The following is a 19601-nucleotide window of genomic DNA, read 5'->3' as shown; positions in this document are numbered from 1 at the left end:
CACATATAATGTGTACACACTGTGATTATTTTAAGTCTTTTCAATTAATGCAGGTAAACTGGGAGTAAGGTAAAAAAAAAGGTAAAGGACCCCTGGGCGCTTAAGTCCAGTCAAACGTGACTATGGGGTGTGGCACTCAGGCTGAGGGAGCTGGTTTTTTTGTCCATAGACAGCTTTCCAGGTCATGTGGCCAGCATGACTAAACCGCTTCTGGCACAATGGAACACCGAGACGGAAGCCAGAGCGCACGGAAATGCTGTTTACCTTCCTGCTGCAGTGGTACCTGTTTATCTACTTGCACTGGTGTGCTTTTTGAACTGCTAGGTTGGCAGAAGCTGGGACAAAGCAACAGGAGCTCACCACCGTCACAAAGATTCAAACTGCCGACCTTCCGATCGGCAAGCCCAAGAGGCTCAGTGGTTCAGACCACAGCACCACCCGCTGTGGAGCAGAGATGGTGGGCATATCTCACCCCCACCCCACACTGATTATCCATGGTTCCCAAACATCGTGCTTGTGTCTCTGAACTAAAAGAAGAGGAAATTGACAGCTGCAAAGACCAGGAAACCTGGAACAGAATTCTCCTGGTAATAATATTCCCTCAGTCCCTCCATAATATTGCTATGGGCTGCTATAACAGATCCTTGCCTGTGGCTCCCATGCTAGCATATTCAACTGTGTAATGAAGCAGCCCTTTTCCAAATTTGTTTCACCCCAGGGATGAATCCCTGAGTGTGACAAACCTCTCTGCAAATTTAAGTACCAAACAGATAGGCCTAGGAACCCATGATTGGTTGCTATTCCCTTTTGATCACACGTGTGCCCATCCAGACCTCTCTATCTGAACTTGGAGACTTTTCCTGGGCAGACCTCTCAGTGCTCTTAACTTACAATTACATGCTACAATGTTCTCTTTAAACTTTCTAGAATCCTTCCAAGAAGGCAGCCCTGATAATTTGTAGTTTATACAAATGATGTTGGTTTCTTTCACTCATCTGACATATAATACTGCACTGATGGATTTGTGCATAATCACATCTTCAGTAGTTAATGTTGAGTGTTTCAACCACCAGGCTCTCCTTGTGGTTTCCTTATACGAAGGAAGCCTTCTCAAGACAAGGAGGCAAGCTGTTCCTTTAGCTTAGATGTAGGGCGGGGTAATCAAAGGAGAAAGTGTGACAGCAGAATTGCACAAAGTATTAAAGAGCATGTGCCTAACCTTTTGAAACCGTAACTCTGTAATATGCAATCTTAATATGATTGGCAGGAACGTGTAATAACTAAACTGTGAAATTGAGTTGCACAGTGCCCAGAGTCAAATGCTTCAAACAAAATGAACTCTTTGACTTCAAAGGAGGAGCACACTGAAAGGACACAAAAGCTTGCCGCAGTCAAAGACTACCTATTACTGAAGACATATGCCAGACCAAAGCAGTGGGAGGTTATAAACTGCTACAGCAAGAGATACTTCAGAGTTAGTGACCTACATTTACACACAGATATGCATGTACAGTTTATACACATGTACACACACACATGCATACATACATACAAACATACATATATATATATATATACATACATACACATATATATTGTACGTACACACACAGACAGAGAGCACACATTGACTCATTTAAAAACAATTGTGTACTAACATATTTGCATTTCTCAAATGGACCCTATGCCACATAGGGTGGGCATAATCAATACTACAAGTGTCATTCAGTTACAGTGATTAAAAGCCGTCATGTGCTACACTATGGTCCACTGAGAGGTCATGATTAACCCAAAGGTGTGATTTTAGCTCATGGAACCCCTTTCATTTATTTTCTTATGTTTACATTCTGCCTCTCTTCCATCACAGAACTGAAGGTGCCATTCATGTACCGTATTTCTCAGGCAGCCAACGATCCAGGAAACTGACAAGTTTCTGTGACAGGACCAAATGAAGTCCTACTGGTCACTTATGCCACTTGGTCCCTGCTGAGCTTATAGCTGCAATGCCCCGTCACAGTCCCACCATCTCCAGCGCTGGTGCCAGAGCATCACAGACTACAGGTTACTCCTTCCTCTGGGATGTTTCCATGGCAACACACAGAGTAAGTGCTTGGGTACCATTGCTAGAGTCTGTCAACCCTGACCTCCTGAGACTTTGCTGTGAGAATAAAATGAGGCTGTAGAGAATGTTTCTCCAAAATATTTATTACTCTCTATCACTGCATTGGGTGAAGAGGAAAAAGGTAGATAAATTAACATGCCCTACTGTGACTAAGCCAAGGCATGTATAACTGAACTCCTCTTGCCCCATAGTCCCCCGTATTGAACTTTAGATTTTATTTGATTTATATACCGCTAAATCACTAAAAACCTCTGAGAGGTTGACATATGCTTCTCAGAAACTTCCCTTTTGTTCTTCATGAAGCACCATGGACATGCATTTAATAATAACTGGATAATAATAATAATAATAATAATAATAATAATAATAATAATAGCTATACTTTTGAAATAAGGTGGGGAAATACAAAATTCTCATTCCTAACTTCCTAGCTAATATTGAGGCATGCCATCTCTTCAGGGTTTGCTTATGAAGCTTTGATTCATACGGCTTTTGGTCCTTGTTTTTCACAGAACTAAAAAAAGCACCTGAAAAAGGAATTTGCCTCCCCCCTCGTGGCTCTGCTCAGATATTGTTCCCGCTGTTCATCTCTGACAGATGTTTTATGTTCTTTGGAACTCTGTTGGATCTTCAGGTAGTGCCAACCTTTTGTTCAGAGCATCTCAACCTCACAACTTTCACCATTTTCTTCCCAGGTATTCCACAATACTGAACCTCCAGATCTGTAACATAACAATACGTTTGAGTGTGTATCAATGTTGGGGGTTTTTTTTTTTGGAAACAGACAGGGTTTGAAATTGGCTGTGACTCCCTTACGATGACCTCTGCCTCATAGTACTCTGCTAGTATTTTACGCCTACCTTTAGGGATTCTTGCCAAGAATTGTTGAATGATTTTACAGCACTGTTTGTTTTTTGATCTCTCGTGCTGTGGAAGATCTTTTCTATATACCCCTATTTTTGTGTAACAAGGCAAGAAGGAAGAAAAGGGGAAGGAAAAGGCCAGAGGTGATTCTAGAAGTGTTCTATCTAGGCAACTTTACTCAAGCTAAAGAGAGATGGTTGAGTATCTCTGGATTGTACATTGCTGAGTGCTCTCTGTGTGATAAATGCCTCTCATAAATTTAACAAAAAGTCACACAATCAAAATATATTTGGAACACTAAATACCACACTGTGTTCTTATCAGAGTCATACTAACAAATTCCTTTTTTAAAAGGCCACAGTGAGATCCCTATTTGTTCAGCTGCATGTTAAGCAAATCTAATACATTATCCATCTCAGGTTAATTTAATTCTAGATTTTGGCTTGTGCTGTACTTATTATAACACACTCATCTTCATGATGTGTTATAATGCACCAGATATGCATCCAATGGACATCTGGCTCCCAGAGGCCAAGGGTGAAAGCCAGGGAGACTCAGAACTGTATTCAGCTAAGTCGTATTCACAGAAGACCCACTGAAATGAATGTGGTAGTTGTGACCATTAACTTCACTGGATCTAATCTGAGTAGGACTACTGTCCACAATTCAAATCCCGATTCAGCAATGAAGCTCTCAGTGGATGACGCTGGGTCACTTGCTACCTCTAATCCAGGCAAACCCATAGGCATACTCCGGCTCTCCAGATGTTTCCCTAGCTAACAGGACCGGTGGTCAGGGGTGATGGGAATTGTAGTCGCAAACATCTGGAGGGCCTTAACCTTAATGCACCTCGAAGGATTGTTATAAAATAGAGGGTTTGTGTGGTTATGTAGCCCACCTTGAGGTCTTTGGAGAAGGTTGGGTTAAAAAGTAAGAGCTTCTTCGGCAGTGGAACAGACTCCCACGAGAGGCAGTGGACTCTCCTTCCTTGGAGGTTTTTAAGCAGACTTTGAATAGTCATCTGTCATGGATGCTTTAGCTGTGATTCCTGCATCGCAGGGGGTTGGACTGGATGACCCTTGGGGTCCCTTCCAACTATAAGATTCTATGGTTCTACTATCTTTTTCTTGTAAAATATACCTGTAGGTTTGCTAGACAGTCTATTTTTTTTTTTAAGTGTTCCTGGGTTGCGTAGACATGGACCAATAAAATCTGCTTCTTCTTGGCAAAATAAAATTTTGTGAAGTTTCTGTGTGTACACATTCACCCATAACATCCCTCAAAGGACTCACCTATAAGAATGGAATGTAGCTGAACTTAATGGAATGATTGAATTTAAAAAATTGTATATTGAGCATTGGAGGGAGAACAATATAAATAGAGACACATTTGCCAAGGCCGAGACATTTCTGCAGTGTGGCAAAGCTGTGTTCCTGTAGTGCTTGAGGAGAAATGGCATCTTGAGCTGATAGTAAAGGACATAGTGATGGATCTCAAGTTCATAAAAAGTGCAAGCCTATGGGGTTTATTGTAGTTCCAAGGTCTGCAGTATTCCCTATACGCAGTTACATGCCATCTAAGATGAGTGCTACAAACTAACAATATGGCTCCTTGCCATACTCTTGATAATGTTCTTGAGAACTACCGTGTCTCGCATTGGACTCCTTATCATAAGGCCCCTGTCCTGCTCCAAAATAATATAATATCTAGATATTACTTCTACATCCAATTCTGGAAAATGAAAGTAAGTGCTCTAATTCATCAAAGGAAAATCTGCAAAATGCATTAGTATGAACAAAGAACCAGCTTACCTAAGAATATAAATACAAGAGTTATTATCAACCCTTTCCCCACACATCCAATTAAAGTAACACCTTAAGCCTTGCTGAAGACCTTGTATGGCAAGAGACTTCAGATCAAACCTTCCGAGGGCTCTAGATGAAAGATTCCCTCTGCTAAAAATTAGACGATAACCATTACTCGCTTCCTTGCAGGACATCTTCAGGAGAAAAAGGGCTAAGAAGTAAACCTTACGCAAATACCATGTAGAATCCCTAAGGTGGTTGGATAGCATCTTGTATGCTTCTTTCCAGCAATTCCTGAAGCCAAGCTGGTGCCAAATGTATTGCTCTACTTTCCTTAGGACCACATCAACAAGGCCCAGAGTGGGGTCATAACGTCTGGGCAGCCGTGGTGTAGCGTGAGAGGCAGGGAGGAACAGAGGCAGTTGACCTGAGTGCAAAATTGTTAGGGGCACAAAATCTAAACACCCTGTGTTGCCTCAATACTGCTGCATACTTCCATCACTTAGCTCCATTAAAAATGGCTTCCCCATGTGAACCAGAAAGTGACCTCTCCAGACAATGGAATGACTCTTCTTATCTCTGCAACTGTAATCTCCAGGGTGATGCGGATGCCATTAGGCAACTGAATGTGTATGCATACTCTGTCCATTTCCCTCCCTCCAATCCACACCCTCCCCGCAGCCCTGGCAACCCATGCTCATACCTTATGTCAACCAGGCTGAGTTTAATAACTCCTAACTGCAGCCTCCCACATTGTCTTTGCTGCATTAGCAGCATGGAAGCAAACTCTCTGGAGTGCAAGCCTGGGCAGTGTGTAGAGAGGGCCTGGACTGCCCAGGCTTGCACTCCAGAGAGTTTGCTTCCATGCTGCTAATGCAGCAAAGACAATGTGGGAGGCTGCAGTTAGGAATTATTAAACTCAGCCTGATTCAAATATATAAAAGGATGTCACATAGAGGAGGGAGAAAGGTTGTTTTCTGCTGCTCCAGAGAAGCGGACACGGAGCAATGGATCCAAACTACAAGAAAGAAGATTCCACCTAAACATTAGGAAGAACTTCCTGACAGTAAGAGCTGTTCGACAGTGGAATTTGCTGCCAAGGAGTGTGGTGGAGTCTCCTACTTTGGAGGTCTTTAAGCAGAGGCTTGACAACCATATGTCAGGAGTGCTCTGATGGTGTTTCCTGCTTGGCAGGGGGTTGGACTCGATGGCCCTTGTGGTCTCTTCCAACTCTATGATTCTATGATTCTATGACTCTATGATTCTATGATTGACATAAGGTATGAGCACTACAGGTTGCCTTTGTCGGTGGGAGAGATCATTGTGTCTCAGTGGTCAGCTATTGCCCACCTTAAGCTAGGTAGTCCCAATCAACACAGGTGGTTATGCATTCACAACAGTGACCAAAGGAAAAATGACTGCTGGGAGGGGTGCGGAAAGAAGAAACGCCATGATACACCGATGAGCGTTCTTGATTGCTATAAACAGCTCTTTGGCGGGAGATAACTAGCATCTGGAGATAACTGCTGCCAGTTATTATTATGGGATACATAGAGGTGGACACACATGAAGCTCCTTTCAGACCTTTAGGTGGACACACAGAGGTGAGAGACACCTAGCATATGCTAGAGATGGATTGAAATTTCTCAAAGAAAATTCTTCTGAGATAATTTCTGAGTTAGAGAGTGCCATTTTGTCACAGGATGTTCACCAGCTTTTTTGTGGGTGGTGGGGACAAAGACACTGTGCTGGTTTACAACCGTTAATGGTGAACTCAATCCCCCTGGAATTAATTGGTGGAGAATTTCTCTTTCCCTAGATAAATTTACTGAAATGGTTCTCTTCCCTAATCAGGGCCAGATTTATGTATAGGTTAAGTAGGCTGAAGCCTAGGGCCTCTAAATCTGGGGGCCTTGCCAGCCCACCCGCTCCCCAGCGGGCAGACTCCCCTCTTCCAAAATTGCAAACCCAAGACTTCATGCAAGGGCAGGGCAACTCATGCCCAGCAACTGTGAGACTCAGGGCTAGCCAGTGGGGCCCAATTTGAAGCAGTGGGGCGCATCTTGATTATTATTTTTTGTAGGGCCTCAGTTCACAGCCAAAGTCTGCAAAATCTTATAGATACAAATAAAATCCATCTAGATTGCCCTGGTGCAGGGGCCCCCTTAGGAGCTGCACGCAGGGCCCAATTTGGCCCAGTTGCTCCAATTGCCTTAAGGTCAGCCCTGATGAGACTGTGCAGGGGGTTGGACTGACAGGCCCTGCATGTTCTAGGTCCCTGTTGTCACTATTCAGAGTACAGACTCAAGGACTTGTTATGGAAATAAAGGGAGGGCACTTATTGGAAATCAGTTTTGTCACCTCTCCCCCCCCCCCACCCCAAACCCTGAGACAATGAGCCCAGCCACCTTTTATTCACAGTCGCATAAGCACAACATTACAGCATGGCCATAAACCTGTACGTTCAACCACTGAAATATACACCCGGTATGTAGCAATGGAGATTTATGTTACTGCTTTATGAATGAGCACTGTGTTTTATGAATGGACTCTGTATTTTGTGAATTACTTAAGAGCCATCAATAGGGAGCTCTAGAATCTGACAGCTAACCAATCGGGGACTACCAAACAGTGACCCCTATTGCTGAAAGCAGGTAACCAACAGGGAATGCTTCAGCTCAGCCTTTGCACTGTTGACTGAACACCCCCTGCTGTGCAGATAATGGAGAAAGCTCATAAATTGTATCCCTTCTGGCATCCTGGTGAACTCTATTACATTGGTGTAAACCCTGGTGCACCAGAAGCCCAGAATAGCAGCAAATAAAATCTGCTCATACATCAGCGTTAGTCTTCCTAAATTATAAAGTTCCAAAATACAGACCAAAATATAGCAGGTCTGGGAAGAGCAAGGTATACAATGGGCACCGCCAGTGAAAAGGCCCTGCTCCGTGTAGCTCCTGCCCTGTCATTTGATAGGGTACCCACTTGCCCTCCTTCTTGACATGGAATGCTGTATATTGGAGTTTCCAGGTCCAGTACAAAGACCATAAGAAGGGAGAAAAAGGACCTTGAAGTTAATCAAGCAAGTAAGCACACAGGTCACCTTTGTCACAGTCAAGACGCCTATATCCTGGCCAGGTCTGTACCCAATCTTGTTTTTGTACAATCTTGTTTGTCCTCAGTAACCAAAATTATATTATCAACATATGCAAGCAAAAAAGTTGTTTTCCTTCATTTGCAAGGAATCGTACAAAACAAAGTGGGACTAATAAAGAAAATTTCCAGGGTGGCAACAGAAAGCAAACTAAAAATGCTTTTACAGTTCATCAAAACTATCCAGCAATATCAAGTTCTAGAAAAACTGGTGCTATTAACAGTAATCCTTCTAGTTGGTTACTTGGCTTGGCAACTTCCATGCACATGACGTGTGATGCTAATTATTTCCCCCAAGAGTTAAATGATAACTAATCAGAGGCAGCTACAGTTGCAAATGGTAACAAAATATCTATGAAAGGAAAAGGAGCAGGTTTGCTCAAGTGTGTTGCAGGTAGAAACACTGTTTGAATGAAGTGAGAGCAGTAGTTTACTTGCTCAAATTAACAAATAAGAAAGTTTTGAGAATTTAAAATCTAGATTAAAGTTGATTACTTAATTGAGAAGGGGAGTGTGACAAAAACACTGGGGCCTAATTTGAATAGTAGAGTGCCTGGTATGTGGAGGGCAATCTCATCCTTTATTTCCACACCATGGCTGCAGACCAAAGGACTCGTCAGGAGAGCTATGAGATTCAGGTGATGGTCAGATGCCTTGTCAATCCCAGCAAGTATATAACAGGAAGACCTGGCCTGCCCAGGGTTTACAAAGTTCAGTTATTGCAAAAGTTTTTCAGTGTTAATTTTTTTTTAATCACCATGGTATTTAACAATAATATCTTATGTTCTTTAAAGGAGAAATTGTGAATTGCAGATTTTTTTTAAAAATCACCATGGTATTTAACAATAATATCTTATGCCCTTTAGAGGTGAAATTGTGAATTGCAGAATTTTAAATACCCGTCATCATCCTTGGCTTCACTCAATTTTGTTTATAACACACTTTCATTTTCTTCTAGTTGTGAGGGTGGGGGATTGGGAGGGACCTCACAAGTAGAGTAGCCTAGGGCCTCTCTTCATCTAATTCCAGCCCTGCCCCTAAGGCATTTTTTCTGCCCACAATTAGGATGGAGAATTTTGGGAGACTTTTTGTGCACAACTCTACTTTTGATTTTCCCCTCACATCCGTGTGTTCAGTCTATGCATGAGGAAAATATCCCAAAGCAGCTAGGATCAGAGCAGTAGCTTCTTATTCTGTAAACACTGGTGTTTTTCCTGATCACTATTATGCCTGCTTTCACATCTAACAAAGTGGCTTCTGACCCTAAAAAGCTTAAACCTGCAAGAAATCTATTAGTCTAAGATACCTCATAGCTTTCCGTTTGTTGCAGCTACCAGACTAAAGGGACTACCATTCTGGGACTGCATAAATTAAGGTTTAAGATACATTTTTAAAAATAAATAAATAAAACCAAACAAACCCAGACATGAAGTATTAAGTAACTTAGTACTTAAAAGTATTGAAACATTTCCATTAGCCTTCAACTGTATTGAGTTTCACCTTTCACTTCCATTCTGCTTCCAACTTTGAAGTTATTAATCCTCTCTCTAAATGAAGTGGCTTTACTGCAATTGTCAGTATCTTCATCTAGGGGATGAGACCATGGAATGTGATTGCATTAAAACAAGCGATATTTTAAAAAATGATACATTTAGACTGAATTGAGAGCCATCGTTTACAGGTACAGTCAACATGATGCTGTTGCTGGTGATTAAAGGGGCAACATTTTATGCTGCGTTAATTAAACACAACTAATTTAATGTGTCACTTTATTTAATTTTCTTATAATATGAGGATTTGCCACTGCTCATTAGCAAGGATTTCTTTATTTTTGTTAAATCTTTGGGTGAGATAAATCTATTTTAAAAATACTTTTCACCCGTCTTTTGTGCCCAAGGTCCTTCAAGGCAGCTAACAAGACATTTAAAAAAATTAAAAACATCAAACTAAAAAGAAGATAAAAAAGTAGCTGAGCTAATAACAGCTTAGGGAAGAAAGGGACAGCCCAGCAACTAAATGAAAGAAAATTCTGTCTTGGGGGGTGGGCTCCAAATGACCCCAGAAATAAACAGCATGACCTTGACCTGTCACCAGAAGAGCCACAATAAAAGGATGGTATGAACCTCCTACAGGAGGAAATTTCAGAATTTCTGTAGCACTGTATAAAAGACCCTAGTCCAGGTAAGCTCCCTCTACACCTTGCATGGTGGAGGAGCCTATAGCAGGTGTCTGAGAAAGAGCTAACAAACAGGTAGTCTTGGGCCTTGGGCAAACTCTGGTGCAATTGAACAAGCATCCACAAGGCCTGAGTCAATGAGATGCTCAAAAAGAATGTTGTTGTCTATGTTGTCTATAAGAATAAAAGAAAATTATTATAAATTAATTTGGAGATGGCATTTAACACCAGTCAAATCAAATAAACAAGGAATATTCTTTGTTATGTTGGAGAGGATGCCAGGAAACCAAGAATTATGTTCACATATGATGGGGGTGTAAATATGTACAAATTCTCTGGCAAAGGATGTTTAAGGAGATAACAGAAGTCACTGAGTTAAAGCTGACCAAAATTCCAGAAGTAGCATTATGACCCCACGGACCAGAGTACACCAGGCACTCCTGTCTTCCACTGGCTCCTGCAGTTTGGTCAAACTCATGCTGGTGGCTTCAAGAACACTGTCAAACCATCTCGTCCTCTGTCGTCCACTTCTCCTTGTGCCCTCAATCCTTCCCAACATCAGGGTCTTTTCCAGGGAGTCTTATCTCCTCATGAGGTGACCAAAGTATTGGAGCCACGGCTTCACGATCTGTCCTTCCAGTGAGCACTCAGGGCTGATTTCCTTAAGAATGGAGAGGTTTGATCTTCTTGCAGTCCATGGGACTCTCAAGAGTCTCCTCCAACACCATAATTCAAAAGCATAAATTCTTCGGCGATCAACCTTCTTTATGGTCCAGCTTTCACTTCCATACATCGCTCCTGGGAAAACCATAGCTTTAACCTTTGTTGGCAAGCCACAATATAATGTAGTGTTATATTATTTTCACTAGAACCACGGAAATAAGGATTCCAATCTGTACTCAGCCATGAAGCTCATTGGGTGGCCTTTCAGCCGAAACTACATCCCAGGGTTGTTGTGAGGATAACATGAGAGGAGGAAGAACCATGTATGCCACCTTGGGCCCCTGCTTTTAATGGCAGCCCCAAGTTGAGCACATTATGGTAATCTAATATGGAGGTTACATCCATCTTGTCTGAATCATAGAATCATAGAGTTGGAAGAGACCACAAGGGCCATCGAGTCCAACCCCCTGCCAAGCAGGAAACACCATCAGAGCACTCCTGACATATGGTTGTCAAGCCTCTGCTTAAAGACCTTCAAAGAAGGAGACTCCACCACACTCCTTGGCAGCAAATTCCACTGTCGAACAGCTCTTACTGTCAGGAAGTTCTTCCTAATGTTTAGGTGGAATCTTCTTTCTTGTAGTTTGGATCCATTGCTCCGTGTCCGCTTCTCTGGATTAAGTTTCATTTTGTTGGCCCTCATCCAGCCCATTACAGTCTCCAGCCACACACCATAGTTCTCAGAACACCCTGTGTGATTTGTGATTACGTATAGATTTGGGAGAATGAGGATCTTATTATTCTACTTTTGCTCTGAACACCCAGAGGCTGAAGTGATTGCAAGATTTTGAAAGCCAGAAATCCTTTTAAACGATTAGGCAACAATCCCTGGACTGCAGCTTCCCCCACTGAACTTTCAGAAACACTTTAAAGTGCCTTTTGAAAGCTGGTTGCAGGAGAAACGTTGCACATAGATTATTACTTGCACTTTTACCAGCAAGCAGAACTACACGCTACGAAAAGATGTCTGACTGCCTCACATCTCCTAATGTCTTCCCGACAAAATGAGTTTCCCCACTCTAACTCTACCACATTGCTCCCACACAGGGAAAAATCAGGGAAAATCCTACTGACACCTCCTTGTGTATTTTGCTTCATTGAGGAAGAGAAGAGATGTTTTGGTGCTTGTTTCACATCAAACCCAACAAAGAGGAAATTGTGCCCCACTTCAACAGGTAGAAAACCAGCACGCAAATTGAGATCTGAACATCAAAAAGCCACAAAATAGTATAAACCAGTTAAATACAGCAACTTTATATCACAAATACAAATAAATTAAATGTGACATGGTGCACCAGGCCAACTCGTGGACCAACTCTACTTTACAATGATCTCTGCAAACATGCCATGAAGTCTGGCAACTTCAACCCTGCCATGTGGGAATCCCTTACAGACGACCACAGTGCCTGGAGACAGGCAGTCAAGTCATATATCCATAGCAGTGACCAGAGGAGAAACACCATGGTGTATCTGCAGCAGCACAATTGGATGCCTTCATCTGCCCTAGCTGCAACAAAACGTGTCTCTCCTGCATCAGTCCCTACAGCCATAGCAGGTGCTGAAACCATCCAACAGCTTTCCCTCTCCCCCAAAGGTGCAGTCCTCCATTGTCTCACCAAGATAGACGGATGCCAACTCAACAACTCAGTTGTGATGTAACCAATAAATATTCATGGGGGGGGGGGTGTCAAATAAAACAATACAATTAACCAAATGCATTTCCACCAAGGGTCTTCTTCAGTGATCTCTGAATGTACACATGATATATAATAGAGACAAACAATATATCAGTTTGGATACTCCATGCAAAAATATAAAACTGAGTTACAACACCTGCAAACATTTATGATTAAAATATTGCTTTGTATGACTAGTTCATACTATTCAGCTTTCTGGTCTCATATCAGCCATTATTTGTAGCCACAAATGAATGAAATTTCATGCTGCCCTGAATATCAAAAATGACTTGAAAGGATTAATAAATCCTTTTAATAAATAAGTTCAGTAAAGGAAAATCTAAGCTCTACTAAAAATTGTCCAGGAATGGGAAAGAAATCGACCACCTTTTTCTGCCTTCCAAGACTAGTGTGGAATGGTGAGGAATAAAAGTGCCAGGATAGTCCTTTCTAAACATAACAAAAGACTTCTTGTTGTTGTTATTGTTGTTTTATCTGCTATTGGTAATTCCTTCTTTGCTTCCATCCCCACTATTCCACCATTACATTTCTTTGTCATACATTGTCTGTCTTTTAAAAATTATTTCAAAGTCCTTTCCCCTTATTTCATTTGCCAGCTTTGCTTTCATCTTGTGTAAACTCATCTTCTTTTGCTTCTCTGTGCATCATCTATACAATGCAGAGTTGTTACATACCATGCTTGTATCAGCATACATTCAATTTTATTTTATGTTTTTCAGGTCAGAAACTGCAAAGTCTAAGGAAACAATTTACAGCTCCATCACCTTCATAATCTATTTTGCACGAATATGGAAGTTTAACCCTAGGCAACAAAAAGAAGTTGAGATTAACCAAGAAATGACAGTAGACGTGTCAAGATCTAAGCAGCCTAATATGAATGCCACAAGACTGGCTAGGCAAGACCTAGAATATTAATGAATATTACCTTCCTCTCCTTAAAACAGAAAGGAAAAAAATAACCACTTTATTCAGGGCTAAATCATGTTGCTGGTTGATTTGATGTTTAGCCTGCCCTTCCTCAATTTTATTGATCCCAGAGTTACATGCTATTAAGAAAACAATAAAGCAGCTGTTTTAATTTTAATACAGTAAACAAACTATGCTTCCATCTGCCCATCAAAAAGACACAGACAAGAATGCTGTCAGACAAGCCTATCTCTCAAAATGTTAGATATTGTGCCATGTGCCAGGTTGTATTCAAAATATATGAGACTACTTGAACGTTTACATTTTATTGCTATTGCTATTGCTCTAGTCATTGTTTTCCTTTGTTGGATTTTTTAAAAAGATGAAGCTAGATACCATGCCCTACTTTATAAAGTTATGGGCAGACATCAGGTTTGTGTGGCCTGCTTTGTTGTTTTACTAAAACCCTAAGGGCTACTGACTGAAGAGGGGTACAAAATAGTGAGTGGAACCAGATGCAAAAATAATTCAAGGGGAGGAGCAAATTGCCTACTGCACTCCCATCAGCTTGAATGACCCAACACACAATACAAGTGCAAACCGACACCTGAGCTACTACATATCTAGGATTCTAAATCTAGAAGCATGATTTAGAAGGAAAAAAGAGGGTTTTATTGCTAGTGCTAAGCAACTGGGATCCAATTGCTGATCTACTGCAAATCATTCAGCAGCCTACTAGTCAATTCAAAATGGTATGAGGCTGTTGAAAGTACCAGATGTTCTGCTAAATATACATCTGCTTTGAGATGAATACTTTACTCCTCTAGATCAGGGGTGGGAGACCTGCAGCCCTCTAGATGTTGCTGGACTACAGTGTCCATCATCCTTGGCCTTTGGCCATTCTGGATGGGACTGATGGAAGTTGGAGTTCACCATCTGGATGGCTCACTGGTTCCCCATCCCTGCTTTAGGTTTTGATAGGGATAGATATAACCTGGCAAGCCACCACTAGCATATGCAACTGAATGTTACGGTACCACAGCTTTTAATTTAGCCTCTTTGTAGGTAGGAAGGTATATCAATCCTCATCACGACAGATCTGCAATTAAATTATTCATTTTAAGTTTATATATGACATAGCCATTCGGGATAATTTATGCAGTAGATTTCACCAAAAGAAATGATACATTTGCAGTGCTGTCTTTATTTATGCAAGTGTTCAACGCGATAATTTAAAGACTACAGCGTCAAGTAATAAATCCTACTGAGAATAAATGCAGAATGAATGCCTAGCAATCCGATACCTGAAAGAGAACCAATGCCGTATGTGCTTAGCATCAACTTTGTCAGAGTTGAAGAACCATCTTTCAGATAAATAACTACTTAGAGGTTGTTGTTTTATCACTGTGCACCTAATGATGGCATCTGAATTGAAGGCTGTGGTGAGCTTTGACCTGTAAACCTGAAGTAGTGTCTCCACCCCCCTCGTTCAGACACTGAGGTCCAGCTCCAAGGGCCTTCTGGCGGTTCCCTCACTGTGAGAAGTGAGAGCACAGGGTACCAGCAGAGGGCCTTCTCGATAGTGGCACCCGCCCCATGGAACATCCTCTTATCATATGTCAAGGAGATAAGTAACTCTACAACCTTTAGAAGATACCTGAAGGCAGCCCTATATTGGGAAGTTTTTAAGGTGTAATGTTTTATTATGTTTTTATATATGCTGGAAGCTGACTAGAGTGGCTGGGGTAACCCAATCAGATGGGCAGCATAATAATAATAATGTCAGGGATTGTACTGAAGAAGAGGAGGAATGGTGAAGGTCTCCCCACCCTTCTCCTGTAGCTTACAGTGAAGAGGAAGGCAATCTCAAATTACAGCAGGGCTTTGAGGAAGATAGCAGCTCAGAGACAGGCAGACAGCTGAGTTATGCTATGTTAGGAGGAGGGGAGATAGAGCAGCTAGCTAACAAGTCATTGCGCAGAATACCTGACCCCTCTTCTCTCAAAACGCGGCATTTGTTAAGGTTGCTAGAACAAAAAGCAGAGACAATTGTCCACAGACAGATGCTATAGAACATGGGTAGGCAAACTAAGGCCCGGGGGCCAGATCCGGTCCAATCGCTTTCTAAATCCGGCCCACGGACGGCCCGTGAATCAGCGTGTTTTTACATGAGTAGAATGTGTTCTTTTATTTAAAATGCATCTCTAGGTTATTTGTGGAGCATAGCAATTTGTTCATTTTTTTTCCTTCAAAATATAGTCCGGCCCCTCACAATCTCTGAGGGACAGTGGACCGGCCCCCTGCTGAAAAAGTTTGCTGACCCCAGCTGTAGAAGCAGGTGTTGTTGCTAGAGAGGGAAGAAGGAGGAATTCAGTGCGAGCAACTCCATTATGGAGGAATGACCGGCATTCTTTGTATTTCACTGTGATAACTGAATAAATCATACGTAATAACTTTCTTGTTTCCTCCCTGCCTCTTGGTGCCATCGGGGGGAGGGAGAGGATTCCTCAAGCCTGACAAATAACAACAACAACAACCATATACCTTGAAGCCATTGCAGCTAATTAAGAACATAACAAGTTGCCTTATACTGAATCACATCATATATAGACCAAGGATGAAGAATCTAGGACCAAATATGGCTGCTAGGTTTCTCCATCAGGCCCTCAGCTTGCCAGGCTACCCTGCTCAATGGCCATGATTCACTCCCCAAGTCTTTTGCCTGGCTGGAATAGTTCCTTGAACTCTGATAATGCCTGTTGCTTGCCTTCATGGGGGGTGTGAGTACACACCTAGCCTACTGTGCAAAGTAGTTACTGTACATTTACATCTGTTGCTCTGCCCACTTTTTCTTTCACCTGCCCCAGTCCACCACTGACAGGTTACCCAGAAATTAACATGGCCCTTGGGCCTGATCTATCTCAGTTTTGTCTACACTGGTAGCAGCTCTCCAGCATTTCAGAAATACATTTTTACTAGCCTTACCTGGAGTAACCAGAAATTCAACCCGAGACCTTCTGCACGCAAAGTAGCTCCTCTACTACTCAGTTGGGTTCTTCACCATATAATTGGAGGTGTCCTATTAGGGAGATTGTAATTTAAAAAAAATCATCCCCTTTGTTCGTGCAGTAGAAATTGTATCAACATACATCACAGGATTCTGGAATTAAGTTGTCTTTATGTTCTTCTTGCCTTTATAACAAAGGCTCTTTCTAGAAAACAAAAGGGGTTTTCATAGGAAAGGCTAATGCAAATTGGAGTTCACTCTAATGAAAAAAAGGTACAGGGATATGGCTTAGACAAGAAACAGAGACAATTCCTTTTCAGCGATCTTTGCAAGAAATATGCTCTTTTTGTTCCCCATGAGCCAATTATGTGTTCCTTCCATAGTAACCATAAATGAAAGCAACTCTGTGAACATTTATTTAATTATACAGAGCCTTATTACTTCTTTGTTAGACTCAAGTTGCCAAGTTGTTGGTGAAATGTATGTAGAACAATTAGCCACTAGGGAAGTTTCTTCTAATGACACAGGGAAAGTTGCCTATAGCTGCAAAGCAGAAGGAGCTGTCTCATTTTGGAAAGTCCAGCTGAATGACATCCCAACCTCGCTGCCCAAAATGGAAAGGAGGAGAAGTGCTCATCTTTAGGTCAGAGGGTTGGTCCTTTAAGGGTCACAAGAGGGAAGAGCCTGGGAGAGGTACGGTAGTTTAGAGACAGAGGCTTAAAAGGGATCAGTTTGGCCTCAACTTTTCTTGGAGTGAGATGCTCATGTGGAGCTATCCATGGTCCTGAAATTGCTAATGTGCCTTGTTCTGTGGCACCCAGCATCAAACCTGCTTGAACTAGATGCTGGTCACTCTGTGTATATTCGGTGTATACCCTCCGCTACTTAGGGTAACTGGTAACAGCCTTATCCTACATCTGACATGAGTCCATTTGAACATTTAACGTTGGTCATGTAAGTGTATTCAATTAAGCAGCTGAAGACATGTCAGCCCCCTCAATATTTGTTGGAAGGGAGCTGGGCTCCCTCAATGTTGAGGGGCCTAGCGTGCATTGCAGGTTCAGTGGCCGGCCCTCCATGCGGGTGATGCAAGCCAGGCCCCCTGAATCTTAGGGGCAACTTGACACTTCTGGTGGTGTCTGCAAAGTGGTTGCATGCATAACTCTTACCACTCTTGAGATTTTGTAGTAAATACAGACTTTTCTTCATCACCTGCACTGACTCTGTGTTTTGTTGCAATTTATCCCCAGTAATTGGTATGCTAGGCAACATGCCACCATGTGCTGTGACTCAGGGTCTGAGATCTTCGAAATTGCATCATATACAGTTGCAAAAATCACCAAGGTTGTGTGTCAACTAACCCTAATGTTTTACTGTACCTCAATACTCCAGTATTCCCAGTATTGGTTAAGGCAGTGATGACAGACTTATGGTCTTCCCAAATGTTGTTGCATGCCAACTCTCATCAACCCCAGCCAGCATGGTCAATAGTCAGGGAGGGTGGAAAATGCAGACCAGCAACGCCTAGAGAGCCACAGGTTCTCCACCCTTGGATGAATGCAACAAATTATGTTTACAACCAATTGTTTTAGTTTATTTGCTTTTTGTTTTGTGTGCCCTTGCATTGCAACTGGCGCATTTACATTTGTATATAGCAAGACCAGGAAAGGGAAACAATTTCCATTTTATAAATGTAATTATCATTAATAGGGAAACATACACCTTGAAATTTCAGATAATATGGCTGCTTTTATTCTCCTTCCCTAGTTGATTACAAACAATTCCAAAATAAGCTTTCGTCTAATTAGGTTGTTCTAACAGGGATAAGTCAGCAGGATGAGCCTACAAAGCTCAGTGGTGCTTGATGTTTGGAATAACCTTTCTCAAAAGAGGAGAATAAAAAGAAAGGAACTAGATTATTGTGGATTTCCCCCCTATCAAGTTGTGTTGTATGGAGATTTAGCTCCTTATCTCTGTGTGGTAACCTTTAAAGAATTATTTTTCATCGGTACCTTTGAACAACTTCAATTAAATCTGACAGTGTAAGCTCCATTGAAATCAATGTGTGGATAGGATTGTAGCTTAAGTCAGACATAGAATCATAGAGTATAAGGAACCCTTAGTCCAACCCATCTAGTCCAACCCTCTGCAATGCAGGAATATGCTGCTGTGCCTTATGGGGATTGAACCTGCAACATTGGCATTATAAGCACCATGCTCTAACCAACTGAGCTATCTTGTACTGGATAAGATGTTTTCACCATTTCATAAGAGTTTTGCTCCAAGTTTTTAGGTCTCCATTATTTCTCTTTGGTGCCAGTGTTTGGGAGATATTGTTGATTTTGGGGCAGGTAAAGATGTGTCTGGACCAAAGTCCGTTTTCAGGCACTGCTGTTCAGCTGACCAGAGTGCCAGGCTTGGGGATGATGGCCTTGCGGAGAAGAGGAGGGGATTCCTTGTCATGGTCTATCTATTGTTAAAGTAACAATCAATGTGATTAACACAAACCTTACAACCTTACACGTAAAGCATAGCCAGCACTGTGTTAATATTATTTCTTCTTGTAAATTTTCTCACATGTTTAAAACAACAACACCATTTAATAAATTGTAGTGGTGTGGGTGGGGGGGAGAGAGGGAGACTGTGACCAGACCCACGTGTGCAAATTTATCATATTGAGACTGTGATAAATCAAACCCATTAAATGGACTACAAATGGAATAAATAATATGGCATTCAAAAGTTGAAGAAATGGAGAGAATACCAAGAAAGTTCCTCACTTGGGTGCCATTTAGTCTATGACCAGTCTTAGAGGCAACTGCGGGCATATCAAATGAAGACACAAAGGCCACAATTCTTCTAGTGAGGGCCAATTCCATGCTGCTGTCTACTATGGAGCCCTAGATCTGTCAGGTGTTTTGTTTTTTAGGGTGGGTTGCATAACTATACTGCTTGCCTAGCCTGCCAGTCCTTGAACCGAGCACCTGACATTCTCTTATGCCCCCAAAGTGGCAGTAGTGCCACTGTGCCCATGACCACCAGCTAGTGTGGCAGCTGAGCAAAGGACCTGTTGTTTCTATAATAGCAATATGATAATCTAGGTCTTAGTTCACAAGTGAATTCTCTCTGAAGCCTCCCTCCTCCTGAG

The 19601-nt window shown here is 41.9% G+C and overlaps 1 long non-coding RNA gene across 1 annotated transcript in view; it reads right to left on the bottom strand.

Annotated features, from left to right (window-relative positions):
- Positions 1-2711: 2711 nt before the first annotated feature.
- The window catches only part of LOC308595176, a 30763-nt gene continuing 13873 nt past the window's right edge, over positions 2712-19601 (bottom strand). Inside the window, exon 3 of the long non-coding RNA XR_014011858.1 lies at positions 2712-2844. This is a non-coding gene — a long non-coding RNA (uncharacterized lncRNA). The remainder of the gene's footprint in view (positions 2845-19601) is intronic.

Source organism: Podarcis bocagei (genome assembly GCF_964188305.1).
Source record: "Podarcis bocagei genome assembly, chromosome: 9".
Lineage (NCBI taxonomy): Eukaryota > Metazoa > Chordata > Lepidosauria > Squamata > Lacertidae > Podarcis > Podarcis bocagei.
Note: the sequence above shows the minus strand (reverse complement) of the source record. Positions and strands in the feature narration are given on the sequence as shown.